Raw genomic sequence first — 18,676 nt, forward strand, 5'->3', positions numbered from 1 at the left:
ATGTAAACTTTATGCACAGTAAGGCTAATCCGGACTGGAACTACAGCTCAAAGGGGACGCTGGGTGGGCGCCGGTGCCGCTTCCAACTTTAGATAAATTACTAGATTTGTCCGTCCGGGGGTCGAACCCGAAACCTTTAGCAAGATAGTCAGACGCGTTACCATTTTTTTTATTTTTTTTATTACCAATTTAACTATATTACATGCTACTACTTTTAACAGGGTTTAACCATACTTCATTTATAGTTACATTCAAAATATTACATTATATTGTTGAGTCATATAGTGTATGTTGAATATAGATTGCATATAACTTTTTTTAGAGGTAAAAGTTTTCCATATTCACTGCGGTAATAGTCCCTTATATTGTCTCCTGTTTGTCGTTTGAAAACAATATATATCATGTAGGCTCGATGCTTTGTAGCAGGGAAAAGGTTTAAATTCCGGAAAAAAATATTAATTTCGGAGTAATACACTGAACTGATGATCGACTTATATGTGCTATCATTTTTTGGAATACCGGCCAGTCTTGTTTTGCCTTTCCACAGTGCGTCATCCTGTGTGCTATTGTATCTTCTACTAAACACTGCTCACAATTAGATCTGTACTAAACCCCAGCCGATGTCGTTTTGCTTTATTAACAATTAATTCGTGAACAACTTGGTACCATTGACTGCATTGTCTATTGGATAAATATTTTGCCGAAATATTGGTAAAAATTATTTTCCAAATGTATTTAGGGATTTTCTGCACTATATGCGGCGTATCCTTTTTTTGAGTAATGTATTGATTATACAAATATTTCACTGTTAACTGATTATAGTCTATTTTCTTTATAAGTCCATATAAATATTCCATTATAGCTTCTTGATATACCTTTTGGAAAGTGGGAATTTTTATCTCATTCACTGATGCTTCTAATGGAATATCTCTTATATATGTATATCCTGGAATGTCTTGGATATTTTCTTTAGGTTCAATCATTGAAAAATACCGATGATTAAAGAAAACTTTTGTTTTTTTACCAACATCCACCAAACTCATTCCTCCTTGCTGTTTTTGTGATCTAAGTGTCTGCTGATTCACTCGGAAAACTTTTCCTGCCCAAAGGAACCGGTTTAAACTTTTCTTTATTCGTGGTAAGTTACGATTATCACATGGCCAAATTTGGGCTCCATACCATAGTTTTGATAAGATATATACATTTGCTATTTTGACTCGCGCACATGATCGGGTGATTTTGTCTGTCTCAAGAGCAACTCGTCTTTCATTTAAGAAAGTCACGTGACTTGTCAGGTGGAATGTTGTTCATCAGAAAATCGCCTTTTCTCAAGCAAGGTCGCTGAACCGATAAGAGCTACACGTTATATCTCCGATAATGATTCGCCTAAAAACGTTGAACGAAACTCTGAAACAATTCTTGCCTTTATTACATAAGCTACTATACTGTATGTGCAGTAGTAGCTTAGACGTTAGGGCGATTTATTACCATGCGAAAGATCTGGGTTCGATCACCGACGGGGCAGAATCGGGATATTGTCCACCTGTTCAAGCTGCTTTGGTGTCCACGCAGCGTCTTATATAGTGGGTACCTAGAGGGAACTTTGGGGGGGGGGGGTTAAGGCGGCCAGGAGCGTGGTGCTGATCACGTCATCCCCACCTTCGACCTGACGAAGAAAGCTTGGGGCACTAACTCCACACCCCCTATACGCCTTCATGGCTTGGTGCAAAACAGAATGTAGCACTTTGCTTTTTAATTTACCATACATCCCGATTTTGTCGGAACAGAACTTCCCAATCTCTACGTGGCTTTCTTCCAAGTTCCGTGGGGATGTAAATTTTTCTTGCACAATTCATACATGTTATATTTTCTTGTAAGAACAACAGCCGATATTCTACTCCATTTTCAGAAATAAATCTCAATTCCACACACTGAAAATGTATCACTTTCTACATCTTAGCATGAAAATATCTAGTAGCAAAGAAATGTGTGGAAAGAGAAAAAATAACGATTTGTAACGACACTCTGGAAATTTTGTAGCTTTTTTCCAATTTTTCAACTGACATTCATAATATTAGTTAACAATCCCAATATTGACTAAAGAATAGCTTAGTCGTTTTGCTACTTTCAATTCTTCATCAGCGTAATAACCGTAACCCTACATCTCTCTCCTCTCTCTCTTTCTCTCTCTCTCTCTCTCTCTCTCTCTCTCTCTCTCTCAGCCTTCCCGATGGCGCAGTAGTAGCGAAGTAGCCTTGTGAGCAAGTTGTTCCCAGTTCGGTACTCGGTGGAGACACATAGTGGTTCGGATCCCACTTTAAACTGTAGGTGGTCTCGATTAGCTTTACTTTGCATAAAGTAGAAATACCAATGAAAATTGAAATCAAAATCACCGTAACTCTCTACAAAGCCAGGGGATCCTTGTTCGAAAGCTGCTGAGGCTTAGATGTATCATTGCATTCGTATCATTACCCATCATCTTCATCGTCACGACTAACGCAAGAGGTAAAAATTCGACACAAAATGAGCCAAACAGATGCTTGGAATCAATCTGAATATTGGTTACGTTGGATACGTGGTAGAATTGTCTTAAAAATTACTTCCTGTTATGTAATAGGGTTTTTTATTAGATTGATTGATTGATTGATTGATTTAGTTTATTTCACTTCCCGTTTTGTGCCTCTTAGATAATTTGCGAAGATGTGGATGAGTGATGAAATGATGAAATTGATGAATGGACATTCAGAAACAACCAAGCCCGAACTCGATTCCAACCCGGGATCCTTGGCATCGCAGCGCGATGTGCTAACCGCTTGGCCTCAGGGTCAGAAGGTTTTTGATTAGAGAGACCATTTGTATAATACATATCGTTGTTTTGAACAAAAAGTAGTTTCACGTTCAACACATTCTTCGGTTGTTTAGAAATCGTAAGGAGGAAGGACCTCCAAATTTCTGCTTTCACATGTCAATGAAACTAACATAAGTTTAGTGTAGGTCACAAAAGAGATTTACATATTGTTATGATATTTTTAAACATCACGAAATTCAATTCGAATAGAATACGATACTACTTCTTACGTTCCTGTAAATGTTCACAATTTGTCTGGCGAAAAAGAAAGTAACGAAGATTTCCATGTTTCCTTGAACAAAAATAAGGCGCCTGCTTGTAGCAAGCAAGCACTAACTGCTTCGATCAGTGACCTTCACTGCCGGAGTGACTCACAGCAGGCCTGCGCTCGTTCCAGTGTGCGTATAAAACAGATATTTTATTTCCTTCGATTCAATCCACAGTTATATTAAGCTAAAATTCTAATATTTTCGTAAAATATGTAGTAAACAGGTTGTATACATTATGGTCTTCCACACGGGAGATAGGGGTGTTGTAAACATTTCTGAAACAAAACGTCGAGCACGAAGGAAAAGTCACTTTAGACAAAAATGCACACTTCCCTTGCGACCATGACCTGACTCGGCATGTTGACAATGAGAACAATAGACAAATGATTTCCTCATACGTCCGCTTTCCTGCAAGGCATGAGATTGTGGCAAGAAAGGCCAAAGATCAGCGCATGACCGATCGGGACATAAAAGATTAAGTGGCAGCAACTTCCTTCTCTGACCCAACTTTGACCGTAATATTTCAACGATATCACAATGTTGATGCGATTTTCTGAATGAAAAATTATCCTTCATATGAGTTTTCATTTCAAGAGTTCTGCATGGCACGAAATTTACGTTTTTCGTCAGTCTAGTTTACTCTCCAATATAACATAATTTTCTCAATTTGAATGTGGAAATAAAACGAATGTAACCGAATGATTTAGAGACTTATTGTTAAGATATTCATCGTTACTTGTTTGTCGTAGTAATGAAAACATTTTCATAAGATTTTTAAACACAATTTTATGTTACAATTTCATTTCATATCAGTTATTAATTAATTAATTTTTTAAATATTACCACAAAACAGTGGAGCCATGACTGTCGAATCGGAATGTTTCAGACTCCTTTCGAAACACGTACGTACCTTGAATTCAGAATTTTGTTGACAAAATATTTTTTTCGAAAGTTAAACGTATCAAAACTTATTTGAAATCAGGATCAGATATGTAGCAGGAGAGAATTAATGAACTCATAATTAACACCATTGAGAATGGAATTTCCTCTCTCTAGCTCATTGTAAACTTTACATCATATAAGGCAAGAAAGTTGAGTCTTTGCATACAAATAAGTAAATAATGCTAATAAAAAGTTTTTAAAGTGAAAATGATAGTAAAAAATCACACTCGTTTCACATTGCACAAAGTTCATAATATATAACTTCATTATTTAGGGAATCGACTTGCCAGAATTAGCAACAGTTTATCCAGAAATTTCAATTTGTATATTTGTATGTACGATTTTACCCACACATACCACTGACATTGAGAAAGAGTTTTCGGTTTTTCAAATTCATCTAGACAATTTTCTTTATAGGCTACGCAGCAGTAGGTTCGAAATTAACAGATAGCTATAAACTAAACTACAAAAACTTCCAAAATAAACCAAAGTCATTCAAGCTGACTATAAGCGAATGATATATATGCCTTACAGAGGAATCAAACCTAGGACCTGTAACGTTTGCATTATTTTTACTTTACAAACATTACACATTCAAAAAAAAGTAAAGAGAAAGCGACGTTCCCTTTTTTTTTAGCCATCGGAGGTCGTTTTACCTCACGATGACTTCTGGTGCTGCCTTTAGCGGCGATTTCGGCCGCACTGGCCTGCTTGTAAAATATGCTGCTCCAGTTAGTCGGCGTGTGCGATTTGCCTCTCGCAGCTACTTCCTACTCCCGCTCCGAACGGCAGGTGCCTGTCCTTGGGCACGACGTCTTGTCCTTCGTCGGCAAGAGACACTACTCCACCACAGTTTTCTGAAGTGAAGCCTGCCATTCCAACCGTTAATAAGCAGAAGCCTGTCGAACGAGTATAGTGGAAGGAAGGCGTGGGTCTTGGTGTGATTTGAACGTTAGTGGAGGTATGTACAAAAACAATCTCTTTGACCGTGATATGGGAATGGAGATTACATCTTACGATCTTGCCGTTCGCTGATAACGATTGATAATTTGCTTTGACTTTTTGTGGAACCTTGAGTAACGAATTCTATAAAACGAACGCTAGTTCTCCTTCAGTTGTCCCCCCCCCCCTTTTTTGCCTTTTTGGTCGCTCTCGATGAACTTTCTGATAAGTGTTTGAAACCAATGCATATATTGGTGAGTGCGCGTTAAACAAAAAAAAAAGGAGTCAAAGAAAGGAAGGCGTGTGTATGCACGCGTGAACTTGTACTATATCTTGCTGACGCGTTTTATAATCTCATACTCTCAAAGAATCCTACGCAAAACGTGAATAGCTGCATAATTGAACTATTTAATAAAGTTTATTCACGCACAGGCAGCGTATAAAGATTGATAGTGAAGCATATCATTTTTGATCGCCCAAAAGTTGTGTCAGTGAAGTTAAATGCACGCACGTGTGCACTTGATAGTCAAACTAGTAGAAAATCGCGATTCTTGCCGTCTTGTTCCAATTTACTATCTAGTAGTTTAATAACCTACCTGTCCGCCTTTTGGTAGCACTACCGATGCGATAACTAATAATAATAAAAAGAGAGGCATTTGATTAAGAATAAAAAGAGAGGCATTTGATTAAGAATAAAAGAGAGGCATTTGATTAAGAATAAAAGAGAGGCTTTTGATTAAGAATAAAAGAGAGGCATTTGATTAAGAATAAAAGAGAGGCATTTAATTAAGCATAAAAGAGAGGCATTTGATTAAGAATAAAAGAGAGGCATTCCTTGATCTAAATAATAATAGCGGTGTGCTTCTTTTATAAACTGTACTTTTTTTTTAAGGTAATTTATAGATACAATTTGTGCTCGCCAACTATTCTAGTGTCTCGCCTAGCCGAGAACAAGGTTGTGATTAAACTGCATTTTATGTGCATGCTCGCGATTTGTTAACATAAAAAAATGAAAATTTATGTGAGAAGATTGAAATAGCGCGCAGGTCGCGTGGGTTGTTGTTAATATCACATTGCTTGTTAAAATTGCTCCCAACTCTAGTCATTTGGGGGATTGTGTGTACTTGTAAAGTGTACTATTATTGGAACTTTGAATATATATATATTTGTTGAATTGAATCGTGGGGATCTTTTAATTATATTGGTTGCATGCTCTAAACAACTAGATTTACATAAAAAAAAAGATTGGTAGAAAGCCCGAAATTGAAGTTAACGTTAAAAGACAATTGTTAGATTATACGTTTAGCAACGTTGGAAAAGGAGAAAGGATATTACATCGGGACAACGCAAGTATTAAACTTAGAATACAGCGGAGAAGGCAAGTATTGCTATCCACTGACGAACCCTTCAAACTATGACGTAAGTGTGCGTAATTCATAAGTTTCTTTATTTCAGGGTCCCCCCTTTTTGTCTCGTGCTTCTTGTGCTTGCTGCCCGTAAACTCTCGCAGTACGGTGCAGGAAGTACGACACAAGAAGATAAAAAAATTGTAGCGTGAAGTGTGGACATTAAAGTTGTTTTTTTTTTACCTTTGTTCGCGATCGCAGCCCAGTCGTTTCCAATTAAATACATTGAGCGATCGCGTTTGACCACACTGTTACGTCACAAATTTGGTACCAGAGCATCGTTTCTTTGATTCATTGCGGCATCATTACTGTTGTTATTATATAACCTGACAATTTTTTTTCCCTCCCGATTGTTTTTGACCCTCCCCCCTTTTTTGGGTAATTGAATTTTTCTTTTCAGGTCTCCCTTTTTCCTACACATATATTGTTTTTGCTACACTATCTTTTGTGCAATTTGTAACTGGGTGCAGTTCAAAATTGGCAGTTTTTTTTTCCGATCTAAGCAACCAACATTGTACCCTTTCGTTACAATTGTAACGTAATTTTTTTCTCCCTCCCTTCAGTCCCCCCCTTTTTTTTTCTTTGGATCTTTCATCGTTACGGTTTTTTTTTCAATATTCTCCTTTTTTTTACAGATATTTTTGAAGGTTCTACTTCTGTGTGTTTACATATTTCACTAGTTTTTTTTTCTGGGATAGCGAGATGACCTTTGATATTCCGCCTCCCTATGCACCGTCCCCTTTACCTCCACCCTCACCTTCAACTTTGGATTTTGTTAGTAGTTTATTGTTACCCCAGCAACATACTCCCGTGCGTGATTTTGTACGTTTTAATACCTTCAAATTCCTTTTTAAGGATTTGCCTTTGTTACATGGACGGGATATCCACCTTTTGTTCAATTTCATGTTTAGACTCCATAAGATTGTTAATTTGGAATTGCTCGATGTTGAGTCTGTTTTGTTATGGGCCCTACAGTATACCTTACCCCCACTTACAGAGATTTGGATGGAAGGCCTCTTACAAAAGTTGCCCTGGCATTTATTTAAGTTAATGGTTTGGAATCGATTGGTTCCATATTCCTTATTGTTGCCCTTTCAGAATGAGGTTTTACATCGGGTGCAGCAACCCGGAGAAAGCTTGTATTCTTTCGTCCGTGATATTTTCGATGCTTGTCAAACCCTCCCGGTGGAATGGTCTGAAGCTCAGTTGTTACGCACGATAATTGAGGGTATCAATTTTCCAGCTCGCGCGTTACTTTTGGGCCATTCTTGTCCTCAAACTGTGGGGGATCTATTCCTTTTGGCACAAAATATCTGGCAGTCGGAATTGAAATGGAATCTCCAGCGACAACCTGACACTGCGGCCATTCCGGCTCATTTGCCTTTGGCGGACGATTCCGCGGATTGCGATACTTCGTCCCATGATCCTCCTTCTGTTCAATCATGTATGCCCGCGGTAGCGTCTTCAACGCAGCCAGATCCCGGTTCCAATTTACATTTGCCTTTTAGCACAATGCAGCTGGACACACCTCTTGTTTTGTTACACGCCGAATATCCATTTTTGTTTGAAGGTCATTCAACACCCACAATGCGGGTGCTCCTTAATCAACAGCCTGTTTTGGCGTTACTGGATACCGCTGCATCGGTATCTATAATTTCTTCTTCCTTGCTCAATACCCTTAAAGGTTCTTTTCCCATTTTTTCTGACCAATCCATCGAATTGAGAGACGTTACTAATCATTCGTTTTCCTTATCCTCCTTTTGTTATCTACCTTTGCGACTCGACCGACTTACTTGGCAATGGCGCTTTTGGGTGTCGGATGCTCTCCCCTTTTCAGTAATTTTGGGCACGGATTTTTTGGTCCATACCAAGGCGACCATTTCTTTTGAGACGCAACTTTTATCTTTTCCTTTTCATCAGGAGGGTATACCTATTGCTTTCCCTGAACTTACTCAGATACCTATCTCCGAGGCTCTTTCGGGTTCCTCCTCGAGTTCGCCGGAAACTTCACATGTGTCTGTCATTACCGATCCTCTTCCTGTTCACTTAGATAACCAATCCTTACAATCATTGTTACTTCAACTTCAGGATGTGGTTACGGAAAAGGTTGGTACCTGCACTTTGGATCCGGTTTCGATACCTGTAATTTCAGATATCCCCTTTCGATCAAAACCCTTCCAACTTAATCCTGTTCAAACTGACATAATGAGGAAACAGATTGAAGAGTTGCAGGCTCAGCACATCATAGAGTCCTGCCGGTCATCTTACTCCAGCCCGGCCTTTCTGGTTCCCAAAAAGAACGGTACTCACCGTCTAGTATGCTCATACAAGAACCTTAACCGCCTGATAGCGTATGATCAATTTCCACAACCGCGCATAGACTTATTGTTTCAACATCTACAATCAGCGGCGGTATTTTCTTGTTTGGATCACTGCCAGTCGTTCCATCAGATACGGTTAGATGAGAGAAGTAAAGACTTGACAGCATTTGTCACTTCCTTTGGCCAGTATCGATATACTCGCGTTCCGTTCGGAATCAACCTTGGAACTCAGATATTGTCAAGAGTTCTCGATGAGGTGTTGGGAAAGTTTAAATACAAGTTCCTTTTGACCTATGCAGATGATTTATTGATATATTCACCTGATGAATCGTCCCATATGGAACATCTTAGAGAGGTCCTTCAGGTTTTGCGATCGGCTGGTCTTACTGTTAACCCGGATAAGTCTATTTGGATGGCGTCAGAAATTAAGTACCTCGGTTATATTGTTCGTAAGGGCCAGATGGTTATGGATCCGGATCGGATTTCAGCCATCCAAGATATTCCGGCTCCTAAAAGCCAGAAGGGTGTTTCTCAGGTCATAGGTTTACTCTCGTATTATTCCCGGTTTCTTCCCCAATTCGCCGATCGTACGTCTTTTCTGACAGATAAGCGGAAGAAAGACACTACCTTTGTGTGGACTGCCGAGGATCAAACTCGGTTTGACAATTTGAAAGCTGCATTTATTGAACATACGGTTCTGGCTTTGCCCGATTTTACAAAGGAGTTTGTTCTTCAAACGGATGCTTCCAGTTTGGCACTGGGTGCTACCTTAAACCAACGTGAAGTGGATGGCTCCTTGCGTCCCATTGCATTCGCATCGCGAAAGCGTACGACTTTGGAACGTAAACAATCTATATATGAAGCGGAGTGTTGTGCTGTGGTGTTTGGCTTCAAGAAATTTGAAACATATTTAACTTCTAAACACTTTGTTCTCCAAACAGATAATCAGGCTCTGTCTTGGTTGTTAAAACACCCTGAACAATTTGGTAAGTTTGGTCGATGGCTTTTGTATTTGTCTCGTTTCTCTTACCATGTAGAACACATTTCTTCTGCTAAAAATCCGGTGGCCGACTGTCTTTCACGCATGCATTCTTCTGATGATTTTATGGTAACATCTCCGTCTTGTACCAGTTTGGCTTGCGCGGCTCCCAAATTCAATATCATTCCCTTCAATAAATCAGATATTGCGGTTCTGCAAAGCCAGGATCCAGATTTGTCTCTTATTATTACGCAGTTGAAGGATAATCAACAGGTTAAGCATTATCATTTGCATCAGGATCTGTTGATTTGGCAGCCGCCTCGTTCTACTTCTTCTTTAGTTGTTGTTCCTCACGTGCTTCGACATTTATTATGTCGTTATTATCATGACACTCCTGTTGGTGGTGCGCACTTAGGCGTCAATAAAACCATCAAGAAAATAGCGACGCTTTTCTGGTGGCCTACTTATTTCTCTGATATCCGCAAATATGTCCGTTCTTGTGACATTTGTCAGAGGGCCAAACTAGCTGTCCGTAAACCTCCTGGCCTTTTATCTTCTGAGGTTATACGACACCCTTGGCGTCGATTATATATCGATTTGGTTGGTCCTCTTGTTCGTTCTACTAAGGGTAATGTGTACATTTTGGTGGTGGTGGATGCCTTTTCCAAGTGGGTGTCCCTGTTTCCGCTCAGGTCGGCTACATCCCATCATATTATTGACAAGCTACGCACCTTGTTTTTGTTGTTTGGTGCTCCATGTGAGTTGGTCTCGGATAATGCTTCTTATTTTCGTTCTAACCTCTTTAATAATTTTCTATTCGAGTCAAATATTCGTCATATTTACACTAGTGTTTATTACCCCAATCCTTCCTTAGCGGAGAGATTCATACGGAACCTTAAGGCTTCATTAATTTGTTACCACTCTAAGGATCACTCCAAATGGGACACTCATCTGGAAAGCATAGCTTTTGCCTTCAATACCGCCCAGCATGATAGCACTCATACATCTCCATCTAAAATTATTTTGGGTCGAGACATAGACGGCCCGATGAATTTTTTTTGGGAGTTACAAACTGATTCCGAATTGGCAGCTCCTCCTTCGCCGGAGCGGGCACAGCGCTGGGGAGAGGCTTACCAACATCTATTAAAGTCTTGGCGTTCTCGCCAACTTAAATATGATCCTTCCAGATCCCAGGTTTCTTTGAAACAAGGTGATATGGTACTTTACCGTACCTTTCCCCATAGTAATGCATTGCTTCACATATCTTCGAAGCTTCAAGAGCGTTGGTTGGGTCCGGCCCAGGTGTTTAAAATGCTGGGTCCGGTTACCGCCATGCTGGTTGACCCTGACACTCAGCAAATCGTCCGTAAGGTTCATGTCTCCCATGTCAAGCCATATGTTATTCGTGACGAGGAGGTTGTTCCTCAATCGGTCGATTTAGCGGATTCAGATGTTGCTGTTACGCTTCAATCTTCCCCCGTCCCTTGTTCATAACGGGCCTTGATATTCTTAAGTGGTGGTGCTTGGTTCATCCGATGTATATCCTAGCTCTTTTTCTTAGATAGCTCTTGTATATATATATCGTGTATTTTGTTCCCAAGGTTATTGTTATGCACTCAGGTATTATTCTTAAAATTAAGGCTTTTTGTGTATTTATGAATGATTTTATTCATTCTTTGTAAAGGTGTTTGTTAATACTGCTCATTATGCTCTCTTGAATTTTGACTCTGTATATATTGTGTATCCTATGGTTTTATCTGCCTTTTGCATCTTTGTAATAGTGCTACCTTCCTTTTCCCTGTTGTAGTAATTTCCCTCCTCTTCTTTCCTATTTCTTATTTCTTCCTTCCTTCTTTTCTAGTTTTTGATTCCTGGTTTTTTTCTTTTCTATGTTTTTACTCCTACGAGGACGTGAGATACTACTGGTGCTCTTTTGGGAAATGGTTCAGAGTTACAACTCTCTTTACAATTCGGCGTAGCCTTTTCATGCATGCATAGGAATGACAACGTAGCAGATATGTTTCAGTCAGGAGAGAGTTGAATTTTGTCAGACATCGAGGTGTTTCGACCGGGAGGTGTGCACGATGTTCTGCAAATTGGAGGATCGACAACAGAATTGGTTTTCAAAATTTTGAACTTTATGTGTTAATTATGAAAAATTGTCAGAGTTGAACTCTGATTGGTGATTACGATTTAGTGTGCTTAATGTGTGTTTTGTTAATTTTTGGGATTTCTTTTACTAGTGTTATTTGCTTTACCATTTCTTATATTGTTGGTCAATAATGGGTATATACTTGCCTGCTAACATTTTTCTTGGTAATTTGCATTGCCTTCTCTATATCAGTGGGTTTTCCTTTCTCTTTTCTAGTGGGGGGTATTTGTAACGTTTGCATTATTTTTACTTTACAAACATTACACATTCAAAAAAAAGTAAAGAGAAAGCGACGTTCCCTTTTTTTTTAGCCATCGGAGGTCGTTTTACCTCACGATGACTTCTGGTGCTGCCTCTAGCGGCGATTTCGGCCGCACTGGCCTGCTTGTAAAATATGCTGCTCCAGTTAGTCGGCGTGTGCGATTTGCCTCTCGCAGCTACTTCCTACTCCCGCTCCGAACGGCAGGTGCCTGTCCTTGGGCACGACGTCTTGTCCTTCGTCGGCAAGAGACACTACTCCACCACAGTTTTCTGAAGTGAAGCCTGCCATTCCAACCGTTAATAAGCAGAAGCCTGTCGAACGAGTATAGTGGAAGGAAGGCGTGGGTCTTGGTGTGATTTGAACGTTAGTGGAGGTATGTACAAAAACAATCTCTTTGACCGTGATATGGGAATGGAGATTACATCTTACGATCTTGCCGTTCGCTGATAACGATTGATAATTTGCTTTGACTTTTTGTGGAACCTTGAGTAACGAATTCTATAAAACGAACGCTAGTTCTCCTTCAGTTGTCCCCCCCCCCTTTTTTGCCTTTTTGGTCGCTCTCGATGAACTTTCTGATAAGTGTTTGAAACCAATGCATATATTGGTGAGTGCGCGTTAAACAAAAAAAAAAGGAGTCAAAGAAAGGAAGGCGTGTGTATGCACGCGTGAACTTGTACTATATCTTGCTGACGCGTTTTATAATCTCATACTCTCAAAGAATCCTACGCAAAACGTGAATAGCTGCATAATTGAACTATTTAATAAAGTTTATTCACGCACAGGCAGCGTATAAAGATTGATAGTGAAGCATATCATTTTTGATCGCCCAAAAGTTGTGTCAGTGAAGTTAAATGCACGCACGTGTGCACTTGATAGTCAAACTAGTAGAAAATCGCGATTCTTGCCGTCTTGTTCCAATTTACTATCTAGTAGTTTAATAACCTACCTGTCCGCCTTTTGGTAGCACTACCGATGCGATAACTAATAATAATAAAAGAGAGGCATTTGATTAAGAATAAAAAGAGAGGCATTTGATTAAGAATAAAAGAGAGGCATTTGATTAAGAATAAAAGAGAGGCTTTTGATTAAGAATAAAAGAGAGGCATTTGATTAAGAATAAAAGAGAGGCATTTAATTAAGCATAAAAGAGAGGCATTTGATTAAGAATAAAAGAGAGGCATTCCTTGATCTAAATAATAATAGCGGTGTGCTTCTTTTATAAACTGTACTTTTTTTTTAAGGTAATTTATAGATACAATTTGTTCTCGCCAACTATTCTAGTGTCTCGCCTAGCCGAGAACAAGGTTGTGATTAAACTGCATTTTATGTGCATGCTCGCGATTTGTTAACATAAAAAAATGAAAATTTATGTGAGAAGATTGAAATAGCGCGCAGGTCGCGTGGGTTGTTGTTAATATCACATTGCTTGTTAAAATTGCTCCCAACTCTAGTCATTTGGGGGATTGTGTGTACTTGTAAAGTGTACTATTATTGGAACTTTGAATATATATATATTTGTTGAATTGAATCGTGGGGATCTTTTAATTATATTGGTTGCATGCTCTAAACAACTAGATTTACATAAAAAAAAAGATTGGTAGAAAGCCCGAAATTGAAGTTAACGTTAAAAGACAATTGTTAGATTATACGTTTAGCAACGTTGGAAAAGGAGAAAGGATATTACATCGGGACAACGCAAGTATTAAACTTAGAATACAGCGGAGAAGGCAAGTATTGCTATCCACTGACGAACCCTTCAAACTATGACGTAAGTGTGCGTAATTCATAAGTTTCTTTATTTCAGGGTCCCCCCTTTTTGTCTCGTGCTTCTTGTGCTTGCTGCCCGTAAACTCTCGCAGTACGGTGCAGGAAGTACGACACAAGAAGATAAAAAAATTGTAGCGTGAAGTGTGGACATTAAAGTTGTTTTTTTTTTACCTTTGTTCGCGATCGCAGCCCAGTCGTTTCCAATTAAATACATTGAGCGATCGCGTTTGACCACACTGTTACGTCACAGACCCTAGAAGCATAGCACGTAATGCAACCACACCTCCATACAATTCTGATCCTTGCAAAGGCAACAAATTTTCTTGAAATCACTTTAGTGTCACAATACAAGATATTCTTAGATACTGTACGTATATTCTATTTTTCTTTAATTTAAGCTAACTGTACTTACCTTATAACAGTACACTTGAGAATCTCTGTCTTGCTTTTACTTCACTGACTCCCGTTGCCGTGTGCTTCTCCTTGAGCTCTGAAAGCAGCCTGATTCTAATTGGCGTAGTAAAATGTCAAAATGTCATAAACCAATAACAAAGAACTCACAAGTCAATGAAAAATTTCAGTAAATTCTTTGTTTGGAGTCTGAAGCAAATATGAGATCCAATGCCTTCTGTAAAGTATCGGAAACACATAATGAATGTCTGATATTAGTGGTGAAACTCCAGTTCTTTCATCTGGTATTTGAGCAAACTATATTTCTGAGCATTTCGAATGATTTGTACTTTGTCGAGGTTTTATTCACAATGCTTCAGAAAGGTACTGTTTCTTATTAATGTGTAAGCACATTGACATCAAAGTTGAATACTACTATGTAAATAGCTAAAACGATATTGAACACTATTTCATAAAGTTACTATTTGAGTGTTTATATGGAATAAATCACATCCCACAAAAATACAAAACTTTATGTCATTTACTTCAAGGAAATTATATTATTCATGGAAATAATAAATCAAGTGTACTTTTTGCTCCTTATGTGGCCTGTTTATATCTGCTTTCTCTCCCAAAGATAACTCTCTTTATAATTCTAAATTTTGTATGTTGTGAGCTCCAATTTCTGCTAACGAAATAAATTGTTGCGTGTTTGCAGAGGGCCAGGAGGGGTAGGTATGGGACAAGTCATTGACGATTTGGTTACTCCACCTGCCTTAAATTTCGATGTTTTCATCTGAAGTTTTCACATTAGTTAAGTAAGTCCCTGTTGTTGCATTTCAACGAAATTAGTCAAGGCGATTTAACAGGGTGTTCCCAAAATAACAAATCCGAAATTCTTGATATTTTCATTCATTTTCGTTGACCTTTTCTTTTTCGTTTTCCTGAACCTTTATTTATGCAACTCCTGCTTAGGTAAACCTGGAAAATAGCAATTAAGGAAATCAATATTTATTTAATAAAAAAAAACTACCAAAAGGCCAGATAAGGTGAAAACTAAAATTGTATTTAGCAAGAGAATTAAACTTGCTTTATCTATTAAGGCATCCCGCACTGCATTTGGAAGAATAACTAGGCTCTGGGGCTCATGTTGTTGTCACTACATATTTTCATTTATCGTATCTTACCACCATTCATCCTCATCTTCACGATTAGCCAAAGGGGAAGAAAAATAAAGTAAAATAAATTAAATCGATCAATCAGTCTTTGTGATAGTAAAAATTCTTGACTACAAGTATAATTTCTTTTAATTGACTTATTATTGACTTCTTGACTTACATGTTGATTACTTTGTCTTGACATTCATGGCTTTCGTGACTGGTAGACACCCTCTTTAATATTATAACATCTTGCAACAACCCTTTCGAAAATACACCTGGTGCTGTGGAGTGATTTAGATTTCAAGAACTGAACGGACGCGAGGCTCTACGAGTGAATTCGAAGACCCACGAAATTTATTGTGAAGCAATGTACCTTTACCCTTATTAGAAAGCGAAATTACAAGTGCAAATAGTAGCATGATACTGTTAGCTACACGTTGTTAACATTATCTTTATTTATAAAGACAACATCATACACAGAAAACTAACGAAATTTGATGTAGATTCCAGTAAAAGATGTAAGTTACAACGGATTGATTGATTGATTGATTGATTGATTGATTAAATTAGGTTATTTTACGTCGCTATTCTTCCACATTTGACTAATCGATGCGACGATAAGGATGAGTGATGATATGAAGAAATTCATGAAGGGATTCTTACAAAGAACACACATGCTCAGGCCAGGATTCTAACCCGGGGTCCCTGACGTCGTAGTGCGTAATGTTAATCAGTCGGCCACGTAGTTGGGCTAGAGAATGCTAATGTGGTTGATTATTTCCGTCTTGTAGATTCTTGTTACACGTGTGCGTTATTCTCAAGCACAATTCTCTCTCCTTGTTATAGATCATGTTTTTGCACATTTTTCTCAATTTTCACTAATGCAAAATTAATGATATTTTTATTGATGAAACTGAAACACAACGTTTGATGCGAAAACTTATGTCACACAAAACGTTATACGATGGAGTTTTTCACCCCTCGCAACTTTACATATATTTCAAGGATCAGTCGATCACTCATCCCCAATTAAAAAAAAAATCTAAATGAAAATAAGAATAAATACCGACATCTCCCTCTCACGTCTACGACAAAGAATCAAGGAACCAAAAAGAGAGACATCCACTCTCTTCTCTCGAGATAATTAGTTACTGCGCCACTACCCTCAAGACACCAATTTGTCCATTTATCACAGATGAAATCGTAAAGAACAAGGAGAGGAGTAAGACTTATCAGTGGAATGATTATTAATCATGGCGACAGACTTCAATAAAGTGATCTTCCAGAGTGACTTCGCTTTCTTTATATATGGTACTTTCAGTAAAGGGTTTCTATATACAATGAATGCAAACTTTTTCTCGCGTTCCCTCCTGCCGAAACATACCTATTACTTGCAGGCTTTTCTACTCCGAACAATGATTGTATCCTCTGACCAAGTCTAAATTTGCAAAGTGGAGGGATCAGCTGAGGCACTTGAAATTCCTAGGGCAACTTTTCGCACGGCCTGTACGTTTGTCCGCAGGAGTCCCTAGAGATATATTAGTACACAAGGACGGAAGAAATCTGATACTGCTCTGTTCCAGAATAATGCCAGACTACATGTGGACGCCTTCGCCTAACGGGGGTGAATGTACTTGGCCTTGCATCGTAGAATTACTTCGAGGCAAAACAGGGTTGCTTCACATAGAAAGATTGCAATATGAAATAATTTCTCAAATATCTAATTCTTTGTATTCGTCTTTCGAATTAGCGAGGATTTGAATCTTAACAATTGCTCAGATCCCCTCCCCCACATTTTAATGTAGTGGGGTCCGAACCTTCTCCAGGGGGGAGAGTCGCGTACATATCGGGGGGACCGGACCCCTGACCTCCCCACTAGTTACGTCTATGCACTTACTCGTACAAACACTGTAACATTGAGTGATATATCACTGCTAGACTCACTAATCCTAAGTGCACGCCAATGTTATTACCGATATGCCAATCGTATATGACGCTGGAACTCAACCTGGATATTGGAATGGACAAGTGACGGCCGATTTTTACAATTTTCGTCGACTATGTGAAAACCTGTAATTTTACCGCAGCCAATGTGAAAATAGTTTAAACAATAAACAGGGACGGTGAGGAAAATTTCATACTAAAATAATATGAAGCGCACAGTTTACTTAATGTATTGCTAGTTTCTGTCAATAAAGATGAATTTCAATAAGTAATTAATGTTTTAGTTGCACAGTCATTTATTTGTCATATTGTCACTATCAGTGGGATATTATTCTCTTTCACGTGCGTACATGAAGGTACGTTCAAATGTAATGTCCTTCAACATTTTTGAGTAACTGAAGTGAAGTCATACATTATATCGTTTTTTTAAATTAAATAACTTTTATTCTAATTAGCAATTGAGAAAATGTATTCGTTTTTCTTACTGTATCTTTGGAAAAATTTGGTGAAGAGGAAAGCCTAGGAAATAATGTTATAGATGATCAAGTATTTTAAAAAATATGTAATAAGAGTAAAGATTCAAGATAAATCTCAAAGGGAAATTTATATTTACGAAAATTATTTACTTATGCACTTAGTATTTCAAATCTTTGTGTTTTGCCATTTTTTGTGTCTGTCTCTCTATGGTTTTACATACCCCGTTCGTTTAAAACAGATAACCTTGTACACCATCTCAACACATCAGTCAATTATTTTGCTAGCACAATGATTGAATCACTAAGAGGAAGCTGCATTTGGACGTAGCACGTTTGCTCCTTTCGTGCCCTGAAGACATTTGCTAACCTCGCACAATTACCTTACTTGACACCAACACTTGATGGTAGAAGTTATGTCACTACACATCTGCTACTAATATCTAATAAAAATGCAGAGATCGACTATTGTCCGTCTATGAGTTCTAATCCATCCAATTTTACTAGATGCAAATCAACACCCTCAGTTTGTGTCTAGTTTTGGATTATGTAATTAGAAGCATGTGCTTAGAATTTACTGAAATATTGTAAAAAATGTAAAATATTCATATTTTCAGTGTCAACAGGGAATTCCATCTTAATTGCATCAGCTCCACGAAGTTATAATATTCATAAATTACTGTATTTCTCATAGCATATAAAATCTATGAATAACTGTAACACGATAAAATGTGCTGAAGATGTAACGTAATCCTTCATGATTATCCATTGCCCCTAATGACGTATTAACCCATGAATATCAGTTGCAGTAAATTTGG

This window comes from Lepisma saccharinum, chromosome 9 (assembly GCF_977018435.1).
Source record: "Lepisma saccharinum chromosome 9, izLepSacc3.1, whole genome shotgun sequence".
Taxonomy (NCBI): Eukaryota; Metazoa; Arthropoda; class Insecta; order Zygentoma; family Lepismatidae; genus Lepisma; species Lepisma saccharinum.